The sequence below is a fragment of the Mus musculus genome, chromosome 14 (assembly GCF_000001635.26).
Source record: "Mus musculus strain C57BL/6J chromosome 14, GRCm38.p6 C57BL/6J".
NCBI lineage: Eukaryota > Metazoa > Chordata > Mammalia > Rodentia > Muridae > Mus > Mus musculus.
Genome location: NC_000080.6, coordinates 67,476,869 through 67,502,543, shown reverse-complemented (window position 1 = coordinate 67,502,543; position 25,675 = coordinate 67,476,869). Strand labels below are relative to the sequence as shown.

The following is a 25,675-nucleotide window of genomic DNA, read 5'->3' as shown; positions in this document are numbered from 1 at the left end:
AGAGGTACCGAACAGGGTAAAGATTTCCTTTCGCTGTGCGTGCCCATTCGGAAATGGAATTGGATTGAATACCATAAGGGGATCCCCATAATCTGTCCTCACGAAGGGCAAGTGATGTTTAAGGGACAAGGCTGATGTAGGACAACTCACCTTCTTTGACCTTACAGAGTCCATGGGACCCTTCCCCCAAGGCAATTCACTGAAAGCTACTCCATTGGTGTGTGGGATCCAGGCTGAGTATGTCATCTCCACTGGCCTCATTTTCACATTGGTGAAATAAAAGTAGGTCCTACCAGTCAGAATGGCATAACAAGTCTGACCTGCAGACCAGTGGTGCTGCATCCCTTTAATCCCAACACTGGGGAGGTGTCCCATCCAGTAGGACTCAGTTATTCGTGGGTGCGAGAGGGACCACAAACCTGGGAGAAAATGGGAGGGAGAGAAAAAAGGAGCGGAGACCAAGTAGAGGGTTCCTATCAAGGTCTCAGTTTATTAGGCTGAAACGCCAGGTTTTAAGCATACAGCAAGGGGAATATAGGGAGGGGTTGAGGGGGAATTAACAAAGAACAAAGAAGTGGGCATCAGGGGACATGAGGGCCAAAGTCAGGCTCCAGGCGGCGGGCACTCTGGGTCTTATCTCCGAAATCTGAAATCCTCCTTAACAGCCTTGGGTGTCAGGACATAATTCATGTCCTTGGATGTCATGGGAGTCAGGAAGAGATAAGGAAGAGGGGACTATAATTCAGCTTTTACAGTCTCAGGTGCCAGGAAGGGAACAGGGAGGAGGGAGTGACGACCTGCTCCTTAGCACAAGGCCATTTGGCTTGTCAGGGTGGGAGATTGTGAAAGGCTCGCTTTCTCACGTTATGGTCTCCAACAGGGAGGCAGAAGCAGGTGAATCTCTGAGTTCACGGCCAGCCTGGTCCAGGATAGCCAGGGCTATGCAGAACCACCCCTCTCCTAAATTTGGACTAAAGCACATCAAGGGAATACAGGTATGGATGTGTGCACAAGTGTGTGCGCCTGTGCATGCTGCATATGGAAGCCAAAATAGGGCATCGAACCACTCGGAGCAGTAGTGACACAAGTTCGTGGCATGTCTAGCATGTTCTGTATGGGCTGGGAACTGAACATTCATCCTCATGGTTGGATATGTGCTCTTAATAGCTGAACTGTCTCTTCAGCCCCCTCTTACTCTTTGAGATAAAGTTGCTCCTGAAGATCTGAAGCTTGCCAGCTAGTTTAGTCTGAATAGTCAACGAGCCCCTAAACCAACCTGTTCCCACCTCCTCCATGCTTATTTCCCAGTGTGGAACACTCACGTAGAGTACAAGACCTATCTTTATGTGGGTGCTGGGGAGTGGGGGGGGGGGTCAAACCCAGGTACTTACCACCTGAGCTGTATTCCCAGCTCTGCAGCATCATTCTTGAACTCTTCATTTCTTATAGGTGCAATGAAAAGGGTCAAGTTGTGTTTTCTTAACGACTCACTCAACTCTAACCCCATGTAACTTCACTGTGTTGATACCCTAGAAGGGCATCCTCGTGGCATCCTCGGGCTCGGTTTTCTGTATTCCGGGGTCAAGCCAGGCCACAGAGAAAGGGCTTTGAGCCAGGATACATGGGCTCAGGATGTCCTGGCCATCCCTGTACCTGAATGTGCTTCTATAGAAAGAAAGCCCCTTCACAGAAAGGCTCTGCATTAATTAGCTTGTGCATGTGAAAATACTTTTTATACTGTAAGATATTGTTTACCTTTAAGCATGTTGACTCTTACCCAGGACAGCCCACTTATTAACACCCCCCCCCAATGGAACCTTAAAAATTACCCTTTAAACACTGAATGGAGGTTTTATCGGGTGTGCGTGTTCATAGTTGGAAGGGATCATCGCCTCCCAGCAGCTTGTATAACAGAGTGCGTGCATCCTGGGCATCACCACTGTTTCCTGTCCCCTGCTTTAAGGCAGGCATGTCCCCTTGCCGCCCCCGGCACCCCTCCATTGAGGAGACATAAAGCAGGTGCTCGAAATGCAGGGAACGTTGTTCTTTGTCGCCTGAGACTTTCAGAAAGTTGGGGGAATCTAAATGCGATCACTTGATCATTCAGCAACAAATTCGAGAGGAAGAAACAGCTTGTTCTAGACTCTTCCTTTGACCTCCGGTGACCTCCGTGACCCCGTGGGCGATCCCGTCAGCAACGGAGCAAGGTTTGGTACCTTTCACTGTTATTTTGCATTTTTGAAAAGCAACGGAACGCGAGACTTCCTGCTTGCCTCTGCTGGTCCAGCCTAGGTCATAAATCAGAATTCAGATGTCTCGAGGGTTGAGGTGAGGCCTAAGCTGATATTATCCTCCCCTTTAATGAAGCCTTGGAGGCTCACAAACCCAGATTTAGACTTGGTGGTTTAGATATTAAAAACAGGCCCCCTTCCCTGAGTTTTATGTTACCAGTTTAAATGCCAGGAGACAAGCGGTAAGTGATACGGTGAAAATGCCCACCCAGGGCTTCTAGAAGGACCCTCATCGGGAAGTTGGAAGCTCAGATTATTTTGGTTCCTGATGGATTTGACTGTTGAACCTGAAAAAAGGGAAAATTTTAGATTTCAAAATCTTTCAAAATTGGCAGTGTCTTAAAACATCCTTGTTTCTTTCCCACCTCATCCTGACAGCTTTCGTCTTGGTTTGTTTCGATATTAATAATATATTTGCATCGCTTGATTGTTGCTGAGCCATAGGACTATAAAGAGGGGTTTGATTGTTGCATCATAAGTATTATCACCTGTCTCTGAATGCCGATCCCACTTCTGGCCCAGTATGATGTGCATTAAAACCAAGCATTCATTAGTTAACAGTTGAGCTCATGGGTCTTCAATGTTCCATGTTAGGCCAGCCAGTGGGAACCCAGGGAAAGCCTGACAGCAGGAACTCATAGAAGGTATGCCTTTCTGCTCTGCTAGTTGTTCAGCTCTGTGGCCAGATCTTAGAACTGGGCTCTGCTGGTTGCTGTAGTTAGAACATAGCACCCTCATGCAATGAGTTAGAACATAGCAACCCATGCAATGAGTCGTTATCTTAGCTAGCAAGGTCTATACCTACTGGTCTCTGCTTTCTTCCTGTGTTTAATCTATTAACTGACCTGTTCTGTCCTTCAATGGCCACTGAAGTGTGACATCACAAGGAATTGCTCTCATGTGTGCTTGAGATAGGTCAATACGCTTCTACGTTAGAATAAGGGGAGTATTGTCAGCTCTCTTGTCACTCCCCTTTTCTTTCTCTATGACAAGTATCTCTTAAAACAGCTTAAAGGTTGCTTAAAGGAGAGATTATTCAATGGTTAAGCACATTGGCTGCTCTTGCAGAGACTTCAATGCTAGCAACCCACATGGATATTCACAACCATCTCCAGTAATTCCAGTCCCAGAGGATCTGAAGCCTTCCTCTTGCCTTCTCAGGAGCTGAACGCATGTGGTGCAGCACATACATGCAGACAAAACATTCAAACACATACAATAATGACAAATAAAAAAAAGAAATGAAAACACCTAAAAGGAGGAGTGGTTTATCTGGGCTCATTGTCCCAAAGGATTTGAAACATGGGAGGTTGGTTCCATTGCTGTGGGCCTGAGGCATGGCGGGGGGCCGTTTACCTCTTGGCCATCAGGAAACAGAGTCAAGAAGAGGGTTAGGCAGAGATACATCTGAAGGACATGCTTCCAGTCACTGACTTCTTCCAGCTAGCTCCTCCTTCTGCATTGTCAGTCACTGCAGCAGAATAGCTTCATTCTTCTGGAACCAAGCTGTCCACATGAGCATGGGAGGCGGGGGGTGGGGGGGCATTCAAACCATAACACCTCTCAATTCATTAATTCTATGATTATCTCACATTCATGTGTGTGTGTGTGTGTGTGTGTGAGAGAGAGAGAGAGAGAGAGAGAGAGAGAGAGAGAGAGAGAGTGTGTGTCTCTGTGTGTGCCTGTGTCTGTGTGAGTGTATGTGAGTGAGTGTGTGTGAGTTTGTATGTGTGTGTGGGGTATATGTACATATTTTTGTGGGTATGTGCACATATGTGTAGAAGTGTGTGTGATCTGTATGTCATACTTGTGGAGGGCCAGAAGTCTATGTTATTCTGATATCTTTTCCGATCACCCTCCAATTTACTTTTTCATAGGACCTCTTACTGAACCTGGGGTCATCTTTTTGGCTAGGTAGTCTGGTTGGCTTTACCAACTGAGCCATCAGCCCAGCCCTGACCATGAATTCTTTTTTTTTTTTTTTCTGAGACAGGGTTTCTCTGTGTAGCCCTGGCTGTCCTGGAACTCACTCTGTAGACCAGGCTGGTCTCGAACTCAGAGATCTACCTGCCTCTGCCTCCCAAGTGTCCCAAGTGCTGGGATTAAAGGCATGAGCCACCATGAATTCTTATTATGCCCACAGTTGTCTTTCTTTAAGATTATAAAGACTCTATCTGAGCTACTTTTCTCCTCTGTGACCAAGTATGTGACTTAATGGAGGAAGGATTTATTTTGGTTCATGTTTGAAAGAATACAGTCCATCATAGTGAGAGAAGCATAATGGAGTCCGTGGAGACAAGACTGTACAAAGGGAGGCTGGAGCCAGGAAGCAGAGGCTTCAGATCAGCCAGAGCTCAATATCCCTGGGTCCCTCACATTCAAATCCCAGTGCCTTCTAGAGAAGTGCATACAACAGCATGCCATGCCCCTGAGCAATTTTCTTCTCCTCTCCTCTCCTCTCCTCTCCTCTCCTCTCCTCTCCTCTCCTCTCCTCTCCTCTCCTCTCCTCTCCTCTCCTCTCCTCTCCTCTCCTCTGGAAACTTTCTTCTCTTCTCTCCTCTTTTCTAAAAGATGTATTTATTTATTATATGTAAGTACACTGTAGCTTTCTTCAGACACTCCAGAAGAGGACACCAGATCTCATTATGAATAGTTACGAACCATCATGTGGTTGCTGGGAATTGAACTCAGGACCTTTGGAAGAGCAGTCAGTGCTCTTAACCTCTGCGCCAACTCTGCAGCCTACAAACAATTTTTTTTCCTGTTTGTGTCAAGTGGCCCAGCCTCTCCTCAGCTTATACCTGCTCATTTCTTTTGTTTCTGTTGTTCTTTCAAACCCAGTGTTCAACACACAGCAAAACATTATAGAAACTGGCAACAAGCCGGGACGTGCGACCCAAAGACATAGAAAATGAGTGAGTGGGGCCAAGATGCTGGAATTCCCAAAATTCTTAAAATAGAGGTTGTAAAATGTGTTAAACGTGCCAGTGTCCTTTTTTGATATGTCATTATATATTTTAATCCTCTAGACTTTATAAATCCCAGAATACGTAAGTGGTAAATTGTGTTTTAAAGGATTATAAAAGGAAAGTTTTCCTTCATATTAAAGACATATGTTAAACAATTTTCAGGGGAAAAAACGCTGGATTGGGTGGATGAGGAGACGGGAATCATCGATGGAGAAATCCAGGAACTGGAGAAGAAAGCAAGAGCCATGGGGAATGCTGGGATGAAGAGAGGCAGGAGCTGAAATAGTGTCACTCTCTCCAGCTGTCACACAGAGAGACTGCTGTCATGCTTGTGTCCTCAGGTCACACAGCATCACCTCTCACCTGAGTGCAAGTCAGTCCCTTACAGCTGTGCCCTGTGTCCCCAGGGGCTTGGTTGCAGTCCTCTTCACAAGGACACTAAAACCTGCAGGTGTTCAAGTCTCTTGCATAAGATGTTTTTAATATGTGCACATACCCCCACTTTTGTGTTCACGTATACTTGACATTACCTCTTGATTATTTATACCACCTAATACTATGTGAATCATTGTACATTGTGTTCTTTACATATTTATACTTAGACAATCTCATGTGGCCTGTACCAGCCTCAGACTCACTAGGTAGCTGAAGCTGACCTGAGTTTCTGATACCCATGCCTCTGCCTCCCGAGCGCTGGGATTACAGGCATGCACCACTATGCCCAGTTTACTCAGCATTGGAAACTGAACCTAGGGCTTCATCCATGGCACTCACTCACTCTGCTGACTGAGAAACATCCCCAGCCCCTACTTTAAAAAATCATTTCTTAAATTTTTAGTAACTTCTATCGACATTGGTTGAATCTGCTATTGGGACACTCTTAGGTATGGAGGGAGGAGGGCCAGTTATATATACATGTGCATATGTGTATATACATACATACATACATACATACATACATACATACTCACATATTCAAGACCCCCATGGACTGGGGATTGTATTTTCTTTGTTTTCACCATCTCCAAGTAATTAGCCTCTTGTGTGACATAATACATAATCATAAAGATAAAAACTGTATTGGAGCCGAAGGAATGGATGAGTGGGTGAAGAACTCGAGAATAATGATCCTTGGGTTGTTTTTGCAGACTCACCCACCCTCCCGCCAGTCACTTCTTGATAACTACACTGAGCGTGCCAGAGTGAATTAAGTATGCATCTACGTCCTTGACACATGGAAATCCAGTGCTCCCAGCACCATCCTCCCAGTATAATCACGATGATGAGCAACTCAGCTTGCTTGAGCAAATCTGAAGAGTTTGGGCCATTGGATCCATAGCTGGAGTTGAGGGCTGTTGATTCCAGCTAGAACACCTGTGCCAATTAGAAGACTGGAATAAAAATAGAAGCCCGGTAAAATCCTTATACTCACCATGCTCACCATATATAAATTATTAATGCTTCCTCATACTACGTTTTCCTTGAATACATTTAAATATGAATACATTGGAGGAAGGAGACAGTAAATTTATATTTCCATCTCTCCAATATAATTTATAAAATTAATATATTACATATTTTTATCATAAAACAAGTATATGCTCACGTAGCAAATTTGCAGTGGTGGAAAGAATGAAGTTGAAATTAAAATCATTTATAAGGTCCCTTCTGTAACAGAAATATTTTAATGTTTTGGCATATATTCTTTTAGATTTTCTTTTTCTTTGTACTTTGGTATTTCAGAATCTTCTAATGTGCTTTCTTTCTCCAAGTATCTTTAGAATATTTTTATCCTGAGTGTCAACTGGATAGATTTGGAATCACCCAGGAGACGCATCCCTGGGTATGTATATGAGAGTGCTTAATGGAGACTGACTCATCCTGAATATGGGTGGAGCCATCCTTTGGGGTGGGGTCCTAGGTTGAATTAGTTGTGTAGCAGCTCACTCACTATTCGTGTCACTCTCTGCCTCCTGACTGTGGATGCAGGGTCATCATCCAGCCCTGCTCCTGCTGCCAAGATGGACTGTAACCCTAAACTTGAGCTGAAATAAACCTTCCTTAAGTTGGCATGAGAAAAATAGCCAAGAGAATAAACTATTGTACCCTCTGTCATCTCCAGAAACCATGAGTCAACCCCTGGTGGTTGGCTGCTACCTTATTTTTAACAATTTATAATTATTCAGAACTTGGCAAGCAGTATCCCTGTGCATAGCTTCTGTCACATGTGCTATGGCATTCTTGTTATGGAGTTGATGCATCCAAGAATACTGCAGTCTTACAGGTTTCTCTGAGAGGCTGCTATGGCTTCATAGAAGGGATTTTATTTTGCTAGGTCATTGTTTTGTTTTTAAGCCATCCATAATTTCTCCTCCTTCTCCTCCTCCTCCACCTGAACTATTCAATTTATCCATGTCTTTTTTTTGTTGTTGTTTTGAAACAGCATACTTGTGATGCAGCCCAGGATGTCCTAGAACTTATCACTTGGCATATAGTGGCTTTGAGCCATGGTCAAATTCCTGCTTCAGCCTCCAAAGTGCTAAGATTACAAGGACATCTTACTCAGGTCATCATTTTAAGTTTCCACACATGACATAAAATGTGTTTAGCTTAGTTCACTTAACGGTTGTATTCATTGTCCTTCCAATGACATGGTTCCATTCTTCATTATGGTCCCAAACTACTCCATTTTATTTAGATCTTCCATTTCTTTATCCATTTATTTGTTAATAGGTCTCCAGGTTGATTCTCTATCTTAGCTATTGTCACTAGCACCATATCAAGTGAGAGTATGCAGTTTTCTCATTTGTATGAAAACACTTCCTTCAAGTATACACCAAAGAAGGTGTTGCTAGATCATGTTAGGTCTGTTTTTAAGTTTTTAAGCCCCTTCCATTCTGATTTCCATAATAGCTAGAATAATTTACCTTCCTACCCTGTGTGGTGGTTTGAATAAAAATGGCTCCCATAGACTCGCATATTTGAATGCTTAGTTACTATGGAGCAGAACTGTTTGAGAAGGATTAGGAGGTGTGGGCTTGTTGGAGGAGTTGTGTCACTGGGAGTGATCTTTGAGATTTCAAAAGCCCACACCCTCTCTCAGGCACATCCGGTCTCTCCCTCCCTCCACCTCCCTCCCTCCCCCTTTCCCCTCAGTCTCTGTCTGTCTCTTTGCCTCTCTGTCTTTCTCTCTCTACCTCTCAGCTACTGCTCCAGCTCTGTGCCTGCCTCTTCCCACAGTGATGATAATGGACTCCACAACTGTAAGCAAGGTCCCAGTTAAGGTCTTCTTTTATAAAAGCTGCCTTGGTCATGGTGAATCTTCACAGCAATGGAACAGGAACTAAGACACCCACCATAAAGGTCTCCTTTCCCCACGCCTTCTTTAGCCCTTTGTTTTTGTGCTGAGAGCTGACTGGCATAGGATGGAATCTTAGTGTATATTGGATTTCCTGATGGCTAAAGTGGTTGAGCATTTTAAAATATATTTATTGGCCATTTGTATTTCTTTTTAGTAATTTCTGTTGAAATACTTACTTGTTTGGTTACGACAGACTCTTGTGACATAGCCCAGGCTGGCCCTAAGCTTATTATGCAATCCAGACTAACCTCAAACTTAGGGTCTCCTGCCTCAGCTTCCTCATTGCTGGTATACATATGTGTGCCATTGTGCCTAGTTTATCTCAGTAACTGATTAGATTATATATTGTTTGGAGTTAACTTTTTGAGTTTTTGAAAATATATTTCTAGATATTAATCCTTTATATGTCCAAGATTTCTCCCATTTTGCATGTTGCCAGTTAATTATTGTCTACTTTTCTAATTAATTTTCTTCTTCTCCTTCTTCTTCCTGCTCTTCTTCCTCCTCTTCTTCTTTTTCCTCCCCCTCTTCTTCTTCCTCCTCCTCCTCCTCTTCCTTCTCTTCCTCCTCTTTTCTTTTTTCTCTTTTTGGAAACAGGGTCACTCTCATGCAGACCAAGCTGACCTCAAATTCACAGAGATCTGACTGTGTCTGCCTCACAAGTGCTGGGATTAAAGGTGTGTGCCACCATAACCAGCTCTATGTTATTTCCAATTGGTGGTACTGATTTAACACTGAAGGACTCTGACTTGGGGCTCACACCTACTCTAGCAGATCCTATTAGCTTTTTTCCATAGAGGTGACCGACAAATAATGATAAATTTGATTTTTTTTCCTTTCTAATCTTCAACATTTTATAGTAAATGCCGTTTAAAGCACAAATAATGGGGAAATTGTGTACTTTACTCTAGGTCTTAAAAGAGGTGTGTTCATAAAATTCCAAAAGTTCCATACAAACATTTTATGTAATGTTTGTTTTAGAGTTTTATGAAGATAAGGAGCTGGAGAGAGAGCTCAGTGGTTACGAGCATTGTTGCTCTTGCTGAGGACCTGGCTTGGTTCCCAGCACCCACATGGTGCTCCAGAGCTCCTGGTCCAGGGGTCCAGTGCTTTCCTTTGGACCATACAAGCGGTGCTTATACACACATGCAAACAAGCACTCATATACATCAAATAAAATAAATCTTAAAAATACAGATACAGATATCACCTTTTATTTCCAATTCTTTGAAAGACTTTAAAATAACATCTTAATTTAACTTAATGTGTTTGCCTCCATATCTATCTGTCATGTAATAAACAACAGGAATAAATTGGTAATGTTACAGCTGGCAGCATGTACACATTGACTCTGCTTAACTAACTTTCTCTTTAGAATTCGTGCATCTCAATGCACACATAAAACTGTCTTTTTTTCACCTTCCTATCCCACTTCTTTATTTTGTTATTATAATCTAGAATTTTAATTCCAGTTGGCATTTAAAATTGGATGAATCTATAGTTCTTCATTTACGTTATACAACACCAGTTCGTTGACTGTTTCTGGCTTGAATGCTTTCTCCGGAGTGTTTCCAACGAGATATCTGCAGCAAGGCTGTGTGTGCACAAAATGGCGTTATTACATGCTTACATGTAAAAGAATGTTGCTGTTGATAGAAGAGTCTAGGCTTCAAGATAATTTCTTTCAACATTTTGAAAATATTTCTCTGTTACCATCTGCCTTTGGTGATGTGATTTAAGTCTGGCGTCAGATGGATTCTCATTTCTTCAGAGGCAATGCAGCCTCTCGTGGCACGTACGGAAGTCAGAGAATGACTTGCGGGTGTTTGTTTTCTCCTTGTCCTTGGGATTGTGTTCAGGTTGGCTGGCACAGGAAGCCTTTAGCCTTGGAGACACCTCACTGGCCTCAGCTTAGTTTTTATTTCTGGAAAACTTTGTAAATACTACTTTTGGTCTTTATACCTTAAAATGTCCCAATTTATGATGTGGGTTTCTAGAACATAGTTTCCATTCTTTTTTCTCTCTTTGTCACGCCCACCTCAGCCAACAAGGAAGACACAACCCGGTCCGGTTCTTCTCAACAGCCTTTATTGCAGGAACGCCTCAATGCTGCTACGGGGACCCCGGGAACCCAGGGAGGTCTGCTTATATACTCTCAGCCCCCATCCACTCAGGGCAGGCCATGCCACCTTACCAGGCACGCAGCTTCAGCCAATCAGGACGGCAGGGGCAGTCTCCACCAAATATGGACTTGTTTACACCGCCAGCATCATGGTGCATCTGCGCAGCTCTCACAATGGTCGTGGCTTATTTTCAGGTGTATGAGGAAGTCAGGTGCAAGTCATAAGACTTAGCTGCTGTCCCGGGCGCCATCTTGGGACTGCTGCCACACCCGCTCCTCACATCCCTTCTTTTAGCATTTCTTACCATGTAACAATGGCTGTCCTGGACCTCACTCTATAGACCAAGCTGGGCTCAAGAACTCAGAGATCTCTCTCCTGCCTCCTGCTTCCTGCCTCCTGCCTCCTGCCTCCTGCCCCCTGCCCCCTGCCCCCTGCCCCCTGCCCCCTGCCCCCTGCCCCCTGCCCCCTGCCCCCTGCCCCCTGCCCCCTGCCCCCTGCCCCCTGCCCCCTGCCTTGCCAGAATTAAAGGTGTGTGCCACCACTACCCAGCTATACATTTTCACTTTTATTGACACTTTTAAAATGTCCTCTGAGCTAATTGTGGTGGCACACAACTTTAATCCCAGCACTCAGGAAGCAGAGGCAGTCAGACCTCTGAGTGTGAGGCCAGCCTGGTCTACAGAGTGAATTCCAGGACACCCAGAGCTACACAGAGAAACCCTGTCTCAAAAAACAGGAGCAACAAAAGAAGTCTTCTGGGAGAGTTCTCTATTATAAACCTTCTTTTTTTAGAAAAATAGTCGTATGCTTTTACTCAAGTTATTAACAATTCTTTCACTTTTATATTATTTATTTTTAAAGATTTGGGTTTTTTTTTTTATTTATATGTATGAGTCTGTATGAATGTACACTGCGCTTGTGTGAAGAGGCTGGAGGAAATCTAATGCCCTGCAGTAGGAGGTATAGGAATTATGAGCCACATGATGTGCTCAGAACTGAACTTGGGTCGTCTGCGAGGGAACTATACACTCTTCACCAGTGTGCTATCTCGCCAGCCTCTCTTTTCCTATCGGCATGCTCACATGCGTGACCTGTCACTGGCCTCAGAGCCAGCAGATGTATTTAGGAGGCCATTTGCTGTCTTATTTGCCTGAGTCCTCCGATTTCTACAGCACAGCCACTCATAAGCAGTATTTTCGTATGCTATTATTTTTTGTCTGTCACAAGTTTTATAAGTTTCTCTTTTATTCAATATTCTCACTGGGTCTTGATTAGCTCTCTTGGTTTGTCTCCATGTTGGACCTTTGTTAGGAAACTTTTCTGAAGACGACATTGCACAGTTTCCCTTTGTAAAGCTTAAGCACTCCTCCTCCTGGCCTGAGAAGTTAATTGTCGTAATGTAGTTGTGTGTGTGTGTGTGTGTGTGTGTGTGTGTGTGTGTGCGCGCGCGCGCGCGCGCATGAGTGAGCCAGTGTGCCCTGGAGATCAGAGGCACTGGATCTCCGTAGCTGGATTCACAGCAGTTGTGAGTTGCCTGACATGGGGATTGAACTCAAGTCTTCTGGAAAAATGTCGAGCACTCTTGATCTCTGGCCACCTTCTCAGCATTCAATTGGTTTTCTTAAAATGTTGTCCTTTGTTTTGATGAGACCAGTTTCTAGTCACCCTCCTGGTTTCCTGGCAACTCCTCTACTTTCTGACCAAACACTATTAGGGTTACAAGGCTTATTACTATGTATTTTTTTTTTACCACTGTTCCCCCTATTATAAAATCTTGCCGAGATCCATAGCTTTAAATATTGAATAATGAGGATGTCCAAAGCTGTCTCTCAGCTCTACACTCTTTCTCCTAACTCACAGGTCTAACTGTCTGCTTGATGTCCACAGTAGATGTTTTCCATTTAACATGTTTAAAATAGAACAAAACATAAAACCTTAGCTGTTACCTTAGTTAATAGGTATTAAGCTATATCAGTTCTTCCCTCGCTTCAGTAACAAACAATTCTGTCATGCGGTAGAATGAATCATAATCTAGAAAGGAATCTTTGATCATTTTCTTCTGTCCTTAACATCTGTCTAATTGATTCATCAGAGTATCTACAAAACCACAGCTGGCCTCTATCCACTTCTCTGGAATACGGGGAAGTTTAAAGCACCGTTACCTCTTGTTTGGGCCACAGTGGCAGATCCCCACTGCTCTCCCTCTTTCAGGCATGCATGCTCTAGTCTTCCTTTGGAGGCACAGTGATCTGCTTACAGTCTGAGTGTCGCTGTCCAGCTTTAAGACCCCTGAGTGCTTTCACAGGATCTGTAGAAAAGGTCCAGTTGGCTTAGCATGGTTTGTTTAACCAACGTCACTGCATGGCATTCTCCTCCAGTGCCCTTCTCTCCTCCAAATATGACCACTTTTCTCTGGGTTAGGGTCCTGTGTCTGCTGTTGCCTCTGCTTGGGGAGAGGTTCTATCTATCTATCTATCTATCTATCTATCTATCTATCTATCTATCCATCTATCTACCTATCTGTCTTAGTCAGGGTTTCTATTCCTGCACAAACATCATGACCAAGAAGCAAGTTGGGGAGGAAAGGGTTTATTCGGCTTACACTTCCATACTGCTGTTCATCACCAAGGAAGTCAGGACTGGAACTCAAGCAGGTCAGGAAGCAGGAGCTGATGCAGAGGCCATGGAGGGATGTTCTTTACTGGCTTGCCTCCTCTGGCTTGCTCAGCCTGCTTTCTTATAGAACCAAGACTACCAGCCCAGAGATGGTCCCACCCACAAGGGGCCTTTCCCCCTTGATCACTAATTGAGAAAATGCCTTACAGTTGGATCTCATGGAGGCATTTCCTCAACCGAAGCTCCTTTCTCTGTGATAACTCCAGCTGTGTCAAGTTGACACAAAACTATCCAGTACACTATCTATCTATCTATCTATCTATCTATCTATCTATCTATCTATCTATCTATCTATCTATTCATTATATATTTATAAATTTCCCTAATATTTATAGAGAGACATATGTAGAATGGAGAAACATGGTAAAATCTACCTCAGTCGGATGCTCATGGTCAACCTCAATACTGAAGTACAAACTTTGTTTACTGCAGTATAAATATAAAGTAACAGGGCTGGAGAGATAGTTCAGTAGTTAAGAGCTCTTACTTCTCCTCCAGAACACTTAAATTCAGTTCTAAAACTGCCTATAACTCCAGCTCCTCTGACCTCTGTGGTAAGTACCTGTGTTCATACCTGCATACCTACACATGAGTAAAACAGTTTTAAAATCTTTAAATATAAAAGAATACACCTAGCACTATGTATCAGTATGTATGGGTGTGTGAGTTGCTTGATGCTAAGACACCCCAGCGGCAGGGAGAACAGTGACTAGCAGTGTTTTTAATACCCCCTCCAATAGGAAGAATCGGAGCTCTGAGAGGAAATGGCTGGTTTTAAGGTTTAGATGTGGGTAGAGGAGATGTGATTGGGGAAGTCTAATAGCTACTCAAAGGACTGCAGTGTGTGCTTGTACACACATGTACACACACACCTCTCACGTATACAAACACTGCTAACCATAATACTAAAGGAACACAAGAGCTAAACTGAAGGAGTTTCCTAGGTTCAAAACTGGAGGAATCTGAGCAATACGATAACCCACTCCAATGGTTTAAGTTATAGATCTAAAACAAAGGGTAAATAGTCAATAGTGCAAACTTATATAAATTGGTTAATAAACAGAGAAGATGATTGTCCCACATAGAATTTTAATTTTCCCAAATCTTTCCTTTTGAAGCATCCTATTCAAGGAGCTTAACTCCTCTGCACATGACGACTGATTTCTCAAGAGAACAACATGGGGAAGGGAAAAAAAAATCTCTACAGCTGAGAAACAAGGGGGAAGCGGCCCTGGACAGATGGCCAAGGTCAACTTCAATATGGACAGGTCAGATGGACAGCCGTACAGTACCCTTGAGGAGGTGTGATGAGAACTCATAACTTCAGCTCGATAAACTTATCATTGGACATAATGCAAATTATAGAGTGGCTAATAAACTACTAAATCCATGCCCTCAGAGCTGTCAAGGTCTTGAAAAACAAGGAAAGTCTGAGAAACCCACAGACAGAAAAGCCTAAGGAACCAGACAGAGCCTCTGTGATGGGACAGCCTAGGGCAGGACACAAAGTAATAAGAAATGGGACTTACCTATGGAAATATCTAGATACCCCAGGCATTCAAAGAGAGGTGTTTGAGGTAGTGTGCTGAGGTGGAGACAGACTCTTTGAGGTTATGTAAATAATATGTAAATTAAAGCTTGAATAGTAAGAGTGAAACCAGGCTGGCTCCGAGTTGGGAACAAGACTGGGAAGGTTTTGACAAAGGAGAAAGAACACACATATAGATAAATGTGTCTGATAAGAACAGTAAACTGGTTTACATCTTAAACCACCCACCTGCTTGAATCACAACCGCTCCTTAAGGAAAGGGAAAACACCTCTACAGCAGAGAAGCCGGGGAAAGCGACCCTGGACAGATGGGTCAAGGTCAAGGGTGGAGGCGGGGATGGAGGTGTCTATCTTCCCTTCCACAGAGGGAGAAATTAAGGCTCCCGCAGTCTTTCCCCTGCCGCTCAGCAAGTTTGTGATTAAAACAAGCTTGGAATCCAGACCCATCAGACCTTAAAACCTGCATCCTCTCTTCTGCATACACTTCTCACTAGCCTATGAATCCCGAGGAGGCTGTGACCAAGCACTTTCTCACTCCTGAAAGGAATTTGGGGCGAGCTAGCCTGTGGATCAGCACCGGTGCCTGGAAGGGTCAGTGCAGAGGCCACCGATGAGCTCCAAGTAGCTCTGACAAAAAATAAAAAATAATAAAAAAATAAAAAAGGCCCTCTCTCTTCCTTGCCAGGAACAGAGCCCTGCAAAAACAGAGGTCAGATTCCAACCTATGAACCCGAGGGAAATTATGTATCACGAAAGTATGGTCCGGGAGAGGGAAAAACAACACAAAAGCCTGTTATGGAAATGAGGCCGGAATCAGAGCTGGTCAGAGAAAGGCAGGGTTGGAGGCAGAGCCGGACTGGGGGTGTGGGGGGATGGGAAGTGCCACCGACCACTGGAATGAGCCTAGGGTTGCTCAACTTGGTGTTTAAGGGATTCTGCTCCTTATATTCTCCTCCTCTACCAGCACAAAACAGCAAGTGCTACAAAAAAGCAGTGGAAGCTGGGCAGACCTAGCTAGAATGCACCTAAAAAGTCATCGTGAGTGTGCTTTGGTGTGCTGGAGTCATGGGTGCTGGAGCAGGGTAGAAGAAGGGATCTTAGACAGCCAAAGGCAAGTGTTACAACTCTGAAAACACACAAGAGATAATGAGACTGCCCAGTGGTTAGAGCATCCGCTGCTCTTCCAAAGGACTGGACTTCCAAATCTAGCACCCATGTGACAGACTCACAGCTATCTGTGTAGCTCCAGTCACAGGGAGCCTGACACCTTCTTCTGGCCTCAGGCACTGTACAAATGTGGTGTACAGACTTACACGCAGAGGAAACATTCATACACATAGAGTAATGTTGGGCAACCTTTAATAAGTGGCTCCTGGTTGGGGTTGGTTAGGTGGGGGAGGGGCCGCTGTCCTCAGGAGAAACGATGGGATCCTTGTTAGTTCTCATAGGACGGTTGCTATAGTCTGAACCCCGACTGTCGCTGACTTCATGTCTGTGACATCTCCCTTCCTCATGCACTCTACCGTAAGGCCATTCACCATTACATGATATAACTGAGGGGTCCCGTCTCAGGGCAAGTGCCATGCATTTTGGATATTTGACCTCCCTGCTTTGTGTATTTTGTTATAAAAACAGAAGACAGGATGGAGCTGTTTCCCGTGGGCACAAGAGGACCATAGTCACCACAAGGCAGTAACTATAATAACCTACCAAGGACCTTGCAGTCATGGTGATGAAGTAGAACCTGGCAGTTCAGGCTAGGTCTGTAGTAATGGTACCGAGGCTGCCAACATTCCTTCCTTGAGGGCGGAGGGGAAGATGACTAGACTGTCACCTGAGAGTCCAGTCACCCACCCCTCCTTTCAGCCCCTCCAGCTGAACATAATCCTGCTTCAGTTCCTCATGGACTTGTGGGGTGTGTGCGGTGGCTGAGCTAAAGTATATGAGTTGGAAGGTGGCTGAGGGTTGGGACTCCCCTGGCACAGCTGTTCATGAGTCATCTATACTTGGAGGAAGACTTTTTGGTGATGCAGCTCTCCAAGAGTCTCCCATGCTTCTATAAGTAACCCCAAGAAACTCATTGGCTCTCTTAGCTGGATCTGGATTGGATCGCTCATTTGGTCTGCCAGTGAGTGCCCTTTCTGGCAGGAGTAGCTGTTTCTTTATGTCTTCCCAGGAAGAGTCACGTGTCGCAGATTAATATAGACGACCAAAAATATTTGTTCAGACCACTCATACCAAAGCCAAAAAGTACTTGGAGCGGGCTGAGCGCTTGGCTGACAGATCACAGTGGATCATTAGGTCAGCTGCTTTTACACTGAAGGGCTGGGATGTGTTTGCTAATAAAAAGGGGTGGTAAAATAGGGTCCAGTGTGGTTGGCCAAAAGAATGTGCCGGCTGGGAAGGCGAGCAAGGAAAAACTGAGATGCTGCTCTGACCTTCAGCCCCTGTTCCCCCGCAGCCACCAGCCTCCTACTATGGCACAGTTGCACCCCTTAAACCATCCCAGAAAAGCCTGTCTTGGGTCCCACCCACCTAGAGGATGGCCTTTTGTGAGGTTGACCTGTTGTTTGTGTGGTCGTTTGGTAGATGGCCAGATTTTTCTCTAGGGTGAGTTAGAGATCCAGGTTTGGGGCACGCCTTGAATCTTCTGATTATTCAGCTAGCAAACTCTCTACCACACAGATGGAGTCAGTCCTGTTGTTCTCCTTCCAAGCAAGTCTGAATCAAAGGGAGGTGTGGTGGAGATTCCGAACTTTGAAGCTGGAAGCAATTGACATTTGGATCCTGGAGGAGGAAGGGGAAGTATTTGTGGTTCGGTGTTTACATTGGCTCGGATAACAGGGCTCCTACAGTTGCAGGCCTTGGTCTCCTTTCTCATCACGCCCTCCTGCATCAGCCCCACTGAGCTGGCTGAGCGGGGTCCTGGGGACATTCCTCAGCAGCTGACCTTTGTCCTGACTGTTTCTAACACAAGCATCATTCGCCGTCCTGTAGCTCAGGATATTAAATGTTGGGGGCACTGGGGGCGGCGTGAGAGTTCACCAGGTCAGCTTGCAGCTCTGACTCCAAGTGTAGCTGAGTGCCAACTCTGTGCCAAGAGGCTCCGAACAGAAGGATGGGACCACTCTAGAGTTTTCACACAGAGAGGATCCACTTGGGGGGGGGAAATGTCTGAGATAAGAGTATTAAGCATGGTGAACTTTTAAAAGAGAAACACTTAGGAAAAGAACACGGTTGGGTGGATACTGTAGTTTTCTTATGGAAGCTGCATCCGGGTACTGGCTCGATTCTTGCTTGAGGCACCATGTTAGCGACCCTGTTGAAAAGCATTCTTGGGAGACTTTGTGCCTTTTGGTGCCTTCATGGTGAGACTTTGTTCTTGGATGATGTATTTGATTTGAGAAAGCAACTTCACCCTCAAGTGGTAGGTGACTTGATAGAGTTACTGTTTTTTTTTTTTTCTTTAGTAAAAATAGTTATAAAACCTTTTTTCTCTCTAATATCGTCTTTCTGCCTGACATCATAGAGTAATATTTTGGGCTTTGGAAGGGCTAGGAGGAATTACGTAAGGTGTTCCAACAGCACTTCATGCTAGGTGTCATTTGGAGGGGCAAAACTCAGCTCTAATTGGGGGTATCAATATCATCTATTTAGGGACTGTTTTAAAAGAATGCTATTTCAAGCCAGTAAAATTAGTAATACCAACATTTGTGCAGTGTTTTTAACTTTTTGGAGAGCCGTAGGCACCTATGTTTAGTGGTTACAAGTTTCAGAGAAGTTGTGTTTGATCACAGAGATACAATTTAGCACCTCAGGGTTGATTAAAGAACTGGGGGGGGGGGGTAAATGAACAGTGGACATGCTTTCTTGGTGTCCTGTGTGAGAAATTTGTCACACACACACACACACACGCACACGCACACGCACACGCACACACACACACACACACACACACATGCACATTATGGGAAAATAGTTACCAGCTGGGGCTTGGGATTTAATATGCTATTGGAAGGTTAGTGGAGTCTTTAGGATTTAGGGCCAAGGAGAGGGAGTTAAGTCAATGTGGTCATGCCCTCGAGTCCAGCTCCGTACTTCATTTCATCTTGAGGCTTAGCTGCCGTGATGGGAGCATCTTCCTCCCCATCATGCTTCTCCTTTCACACACTGCCTTGTCTCAGGTGCAAAGGCAGCAAGGCCAAGCAACAGTGGATTGAAGCTCTGAGCCCGGGAAGCATTTCCTCCCTGTCAGTGGTTAACTTCAGGTGTTTGCTACAGTAACAGAAAGCTAACCACCACATTCAATTTTCTGTTGGTGCGTTGGGAATAAAAAGAATAACACCAGCATCTCTTAGGCCTTTCCTTCTGGGTACTAGATCAATTTAAAACACATGTATTATGTATTATCTGCATACGTCTTAAATTAATATATACGCATACATATCAGTCATAGAAATCACTCAATAATTATCCAGTTATTAGTACAATTATTCCCCTAGTTTCTCTAAAATAAGCAGGCCAGGGATTCAGAATCTCACTATTATTTATTAGCATAACAACCTCAATGTAAGCTATGAAAATTTCCTAAGAGTCCACATTTAACATTTTCTAAAACTTCCTGTCTCCAGTTATATTATAACAGTGCCTCTTTGACTTGTTCCTTATGCTAGTGAACAAAATACTTTCTATCTTTGGATACGTGATTAAGTTGATATTTGCAAATCTGTCATGTTTTTTCCTCCTCAGACTACACTGAGAAAATAAGAGCGTTTTAACATCTATTGTTATATTTATTTACTTGTTTGTTTCAGAACTGAATGTGTGAACTAGAACTAAATGACACTGAGCAAGTAGTCTACCACTAAACCATACCTCCAGCCCTTTTCACAAAGCCTGGATAAGTTGCCCAGACTGGCCTCCAAATTGTCCTCCTGCCTCATACTGGGCACTACCCATCCTTTGAGCGTTTTCTTGTAGTAAAACAGGCCAGTATCACACATGCAGTATGAATGAAGTGCCTGAACCCTGGGCTCTCCCAGCTGTCTCGTGTATTCTAATGTTTGTGGATTTCAAACTAGAACAACAGAGAATCTTCTAGAAGATGCCTGAAGTTCAGTTGAGCAGGTAAGTAGAGATGCCTCCCTCAGGGAGTGCTGTTGATTTTGGATTGAGATGTAGCATTTAAATATCTGGTCCTAAATTAATACTCTCTCTTTTCAGTCTGAAGTACCACGAATGTTGTGTGTGCTAGATACTGGTTGCTGTCACCCTCGGCTCATGGTTTAAGATCCACCATGGTGGGAAGGGTGTGGCAGAGTAAACAGAGGCAGGGAGTCCTGGAATCTCTATGCCAGGTGTTCAGTTGAGTCTCTCCTTTTCCTTTTGTGTTTAGTATGGGACCCCCAGCCTATGTGATGGTGCCACCTGCACTGAACGTGGGTCTCCTGCTCAGTTAAACCTCTATGGAAAGGTCCTCAAAGACACATTCTCCTAGGTGTCTCCTAGGTGACTCCAAAGTCAGTCAAGGTGACAAAGGAGATTAACCATCACATTATGCTAATGCCTCCCGCTCAAGGGCAAAGTCACTCGAATTGTGTGGATAATCTGACACCAAGATACTCAATCACTCTGGTTCTAAATGTCCCCATTAGTAGAAGGAGGTTAATAAAAATAGTCAACATGAAACTGGAAAAAAGAATGAGGGTCACAGGAAGTACTCCATAGTCATTTGCATAGGTATTGCTGGTGGTGAGCTGTTTTAAGAAATAAGAGCTATTATGTTAAAAAGTACTTAATACCAGGCCCATCAGATTTAAGCTTTCACAAAAGATGAGTTATTAATGTTGATCCTACCACCATTGCTGTGAAGGAGAGGACCACAGTCCTTTGTTGGGATGAGAGCTCGCTGCTCCTTCAAGCTACAATAGGCTCCTATTCCATTCGCTATGTTTAATAACAACTGTGTTACAACCCCAGAGCTTCAGAGTACACACAGGCAGCTCCATAATAGGACCACAAAGACCTGCTTTGGCTGAATGAGAGTAGAACAGAGCTATGACAGCCATGTGACTGACTCAGGTTCAGCAGAAATGACAAAGTGCTATCAGAGAGAAACGGAGAGAGCTTAGCTCTGCTTGTGGGACAGCTAAGACTAAGCAGGCTTGAGTAGTGTGGTGGGGGATGGAAGCCTATGCCCTTTCTGTACATAGGTGTGCTAATGTTGTGTGCAAAGGAGAAGGGAAGTCACCCAGGGGGTCTCCCACAGGTCCCTCTGTATGATCAGTCACCTCAGATGGACATATCATTGGGTCTCTTCCCTTGCAGATGCAGGTAACACTGCCTCTCTGAGAACTAGGAAGAGAAGAGATTTGTTCTACATTCTCCCTAGGGCTATGATACCACAATACCTTCACGCTCTGATGGTTCCGATAGCTAGAGAAGATTTCCTACCTACAAACTTTCAGGATAGGAAATACAGAACACCTTCCCTGTATTGCCCCAAACCCTATAAGGGTCTAGTCACACCTCTCTATGGTCCCTTATCTCCATGCCTTACTCTCAGTATGGTAGCAAGTACCCGGCTGGGATGTCAGAGACCGGCTCTGTCCTGCTTGCCTATTTCTCAGTGCATACACTCAGCGCTCTTTAAAATACTCTGATAGCACGCAAGAGAGCGTCATCCCTCCTTGCCCAGTTGGAGAAGGGATGTTCGTTCCCACCAGCCCATGCTTGCCTGAGAGCTGACACTTTGCTTCTCTCTCCAGCACAAGTGAACTGTTGTTCTAGTGTCTGATGGCACCTGCTGAAACATCTTTGTGGGACTCTCTGGAGTCTGTGAGTCCGGCCTGTGATATTTGGATGTTGGGGTTGAGTCCCCGATCCTGGGATGTTAGGAACATCTACTTTGCATGCTGGTACCACTCCACATTGGAATCACCTGTCTCATTCATCCATATCTCCTCCATCTGAGACTCTTGAAGGATGGAGACTGCACCTTACCCATTGTACTGCGGGCGCTTAGTTTTCTTTTTCCCTGAGAGGCCTTTTCATTGGAGACTATTACAGTGATGTTAACGTTGTTTAAAGACCCCTCTCCCAATTTTTCCCTAGTTACAGAGCATGTTGTCTAAGAGTCCATGCATAACTATAATATCACGGCAGCTTTACACTGTTGCGGAAGCTTGTCTCAACTTAGCCTACCCTGGGTCAATGTTGGTTCACTATGTCTTTTAGAACTCTGGATGTAACCAATAAATTGAGGTTATTACAGGTCTATACAAATTTAAATTTACCTAGTAAAGTTGAAGTAGTTTAATCGTGGCGACATGCACACAGTGTAAAATGTGTAAAATGTCTTCACCATTTTCACATACACCACTTAGTGTAACTAGGTAAATCTTTCACTGGTTTATAGGCAGGACCACCAGCCATCTTCAAACTCCCTTTCCTCTTCCTTCATTGACAATATTTCTGCATTCACCCTCCCTCCGCTATCTAGTCCGTCCAGATCCTACCTATGCTGACGTGTCTATTGGGATGAATCAAAAGAGAAAAAGCACTGGTCCCCTTCTGCCCTGTGGAAACCCCATCTCAGCCTGATTTCCCAAGAAGGGACCAGGAAGTGAAGGCAGCAGTAATAAGGCCTCTGTTGCAGAGCCTAGATCTCCACGGCAGGATTTTGTTCCAAGGCAGATTCCAGAAGGCAGGAGGTGACCCGTGTGGGGCATGGTTACATCTGCAGTGTGATGTAAGTCATGGAGGCACAGTAGGCACACCCATGATAGGTACCACAGTCTTCCTAAGCCATCAGCTCTAACCAGACAGCGCAGTATCTGGTCCTATGGGGTGTTTGATAGATAGGCACTTGCCATGGCTTAAACTCACTGCCACAGCACTTAGCCCCCAGGGTAAGACTATTGACATCGAAGTCTCTAAGAGGTCATTAGGTCACGAGAAACCTCCTTTCACGAATGGGTTAATGCTATTATAAAGGGAGCTTCTGGTGGGAAAAGATTTCTCATCATAGAGTGAGTGTCCTCCCCCCTTTCTGCCTCCTGCTTTCTACCATGTGATGACACAGCAGGAAGGCCCAGCCATATGTGCTCCCCCTCCGTCCTGAACTTCCCCATCTCCAGTATGGAGACACACATACCTCCAATGTTTGCACATCACCCACTCTCGGCTGCTCTGTTACAGTGTCTCGAAGCAGACAAAGGCAGTATTGCATGCTGGATGTTTTTCCGTAAAGGTGGCCCTTCCTGAGTGCCCTACTTGAAAAAAAGACAGAGAAACAAATTCTCAGCTACAACCACAGGAGACCAGAGGAGGATGTGAGTGTCAATAAGCTGTCCCTTCATTTCTTCCTCCTCATTTTTATTCAACTACCCAGGGACCTGCATTCTATAGGAGACAAACACTGCAAGTGACAGGCAACGCCGGCAGCCATCCTACCCCCTGCCCCAATCCCCTTCAGAGCAGGTTAGCAGGTTCAAATAAAACATATTGTAGAGAATTACACCAAGCCGGAACGGAAACTGTGAGGTGCAAGACGATATTTTTAGAAGTTTCTTTAATGACAGGTCACATTCCTGAGGGTTAGCCCAAGTGGCAAAGCTAACAACACTTATTCCAAATGGAGCAAAAGATACAGCAGGCAATTACAGGTTAGCAGCAACTGTGGGGAGGGGGAACTCTTCCTGAACTTTGTGAGGGAGCAGCTTGGAGCATGTAATTTGAATATAGATAGCCAACCAGAAGGGAGTCCAGGAGGGGAGGGAAGCCGGTGAAGGGGGAAGAAGAGGGAAGGAAGGGGGCTTGCCAGAGGTTCATTATTTTCATATTTTAAAACCCTGAGTAGTTTGAAAGGATGATTGCCAGAGGGGACCAGGAAAATTAGCGGTTGTTTGATTCGGGATCAATTTTCAAATCTGCCCAGCTTATAATTGTGCGACTCTTGCTGTCATCACTCCTGTGACTCAGGCTCCAGATGTTCGGGGTTGAAATGTCCCGAGGGCTCACCACCTCCCTAGTGTGCCCTGAGCTTCTCTTTCTTTTTTCCCCCCACCAAATATTTCCCCACCCCCTGGACTTATTTATTAATATCTGGAATACCTGTGCAAGGGATTGAAAATAGGGAACAAAAAGAAATGCTTAAGAAGGCAGAGCACGGTACACTGCAAACTGCCCTTGGAGGAAGCAGGGTGGAGGTCCCCCTTGATGCGCCAAGACCTGATCTTTTCCAAGAGTAGGTTTTGTGAAGACAGGGTTCAGGGCTAACGGGGAGGAGGAGGAGGCGTGAGGAAGAGGAGGAGCAAGAGGAGTGTACACAACACATAGACCAATAAGCTCTCTCCATCTTTTGAGGTGTACACTCCAGTTGTCTTTGACGGTCATCATTACTGCTCTGTGCATGTGTATGTGTGTGTGTGTGGGTGTGAAGGGGGGGGGGTCAATGCACAACTTTGGGTGTTATTCCTCAGGCTCCTTCCATCTTTGGTTTGAGACAAGGCCTCTCATTGTCCTAGAGCCTTGCCTTGTAGGCTAGGTGAGCCAGCCAGCAAATTCCCAGGGATCTCCTCCTCCTCCTCCCCCTCCTCCTCTCTTCCTCCTCATCCTCCTCCCCCTCCTCCTCTTCCTCCCCCTCCTCCTCTTCCCCCTCCTCCTCTCTTCCTCCTCGTCCTCTTCCCCCTCCTCCTCTTCCCCCTCCTCCTCTCTTCCTCCTCGTCCTCTTCCCCCTCCTCCTCTTCCTCCTCCTCTCTTCCTCCTCGTCCTCCTCCCCCTCCTCCTCTCTTCCTCCTCGTCCTCCTCCCATGTCAATGTAGCTGAGGTTACAGGTACATGAGTTCTGAGAATGGAACTCTGTTCCTCGTCTTTGTGAGGCAGATTCTGTACTCACTGACTCATCACCTCAGTCCCATCACCAGTTTGCATTATAAGAGAGATTTAGAGGAGGAGAGGATCCTTACTATAATCCACTCCTTCTCACAGTACATCTAACCATCCTGGGATGGCTAAATATCAAATAAGGGTCTACAAGTTCTTTATGAAATGTTACATTTACATTTTATTTTAATGCTGTTATAATTATTTTCTGATAACATTCTGATATTATATTATTCAGGTAATTATCTGAATATTCACAGCATTTAAATTAACACATAGGGTCACATGATGCCAGAACTGTGTTTCTGCCGATGGAGGAGGAAACACAAGGAGCCTGTGCTGGGCTCCTCTGAGTTAGAGGAGGAGGCCTTATGTAATAATGACAGCTATGACCCCCCAGCCCTCTTTGTATTCATATTAAAATCAATAGCACTCACAAACACAATGATAACATTTTCCAGTGATAGTTTATAACTGAAAGACAGTCATTGGCTCTGGTGTTTATTTCTCATGTTTTTAAATAAATGAAGACTTTGATTTCACGTCATGAAAATGACGTACCCCAACAGATGGCTGGAAGAACAGAGTCGGGCTTAATAGATAAATTATGCATTTCATAAAGTTGACATTAAATACTGTCAGGCATGCTGTCTGAATTTAAGTTTCCAGTCATTTTGAAAAGAAGAAACTGATAGGAAAATTTAGTCATCACATCACATAGAAGCGTAGACATACCAAACTCCAAAGCAACTGGGCGGCCGTCCTCAGCACCCAGCTCCTGCTGGGAAGAGCAATCCAGCCACTGCCAAAAAACACTGTTG

The 25,675-nt window shown here is 44.7% G+C and overlaps 1 long non-coding RNA gene across 1 annotated transcript; it reads right to left on the bottom strand.

The window, feature by feature from the left end:
- Nucleotides 1-464: 464 nt before the first annotated feature.
- Gm38409 (predicted gene, 38409) lies at nucleotides 465-25,671 on the bottom strand. Its single transcript, NR_153767.1, has 4 exons — nucleotides 25,590-25,671; nucleotides 23,125-23,239; nucleotides 2,449-2,578; nucleotides 465-2,288 (listed from the first exon to the last, which is right to left on the bottom strand). It is a non-coding gene; the product is annotated as a predicted gene, 38409 (long non-coding RNA).
- Nucleotides 25,672-25,675: the final 4 nt, after the last annotated feature.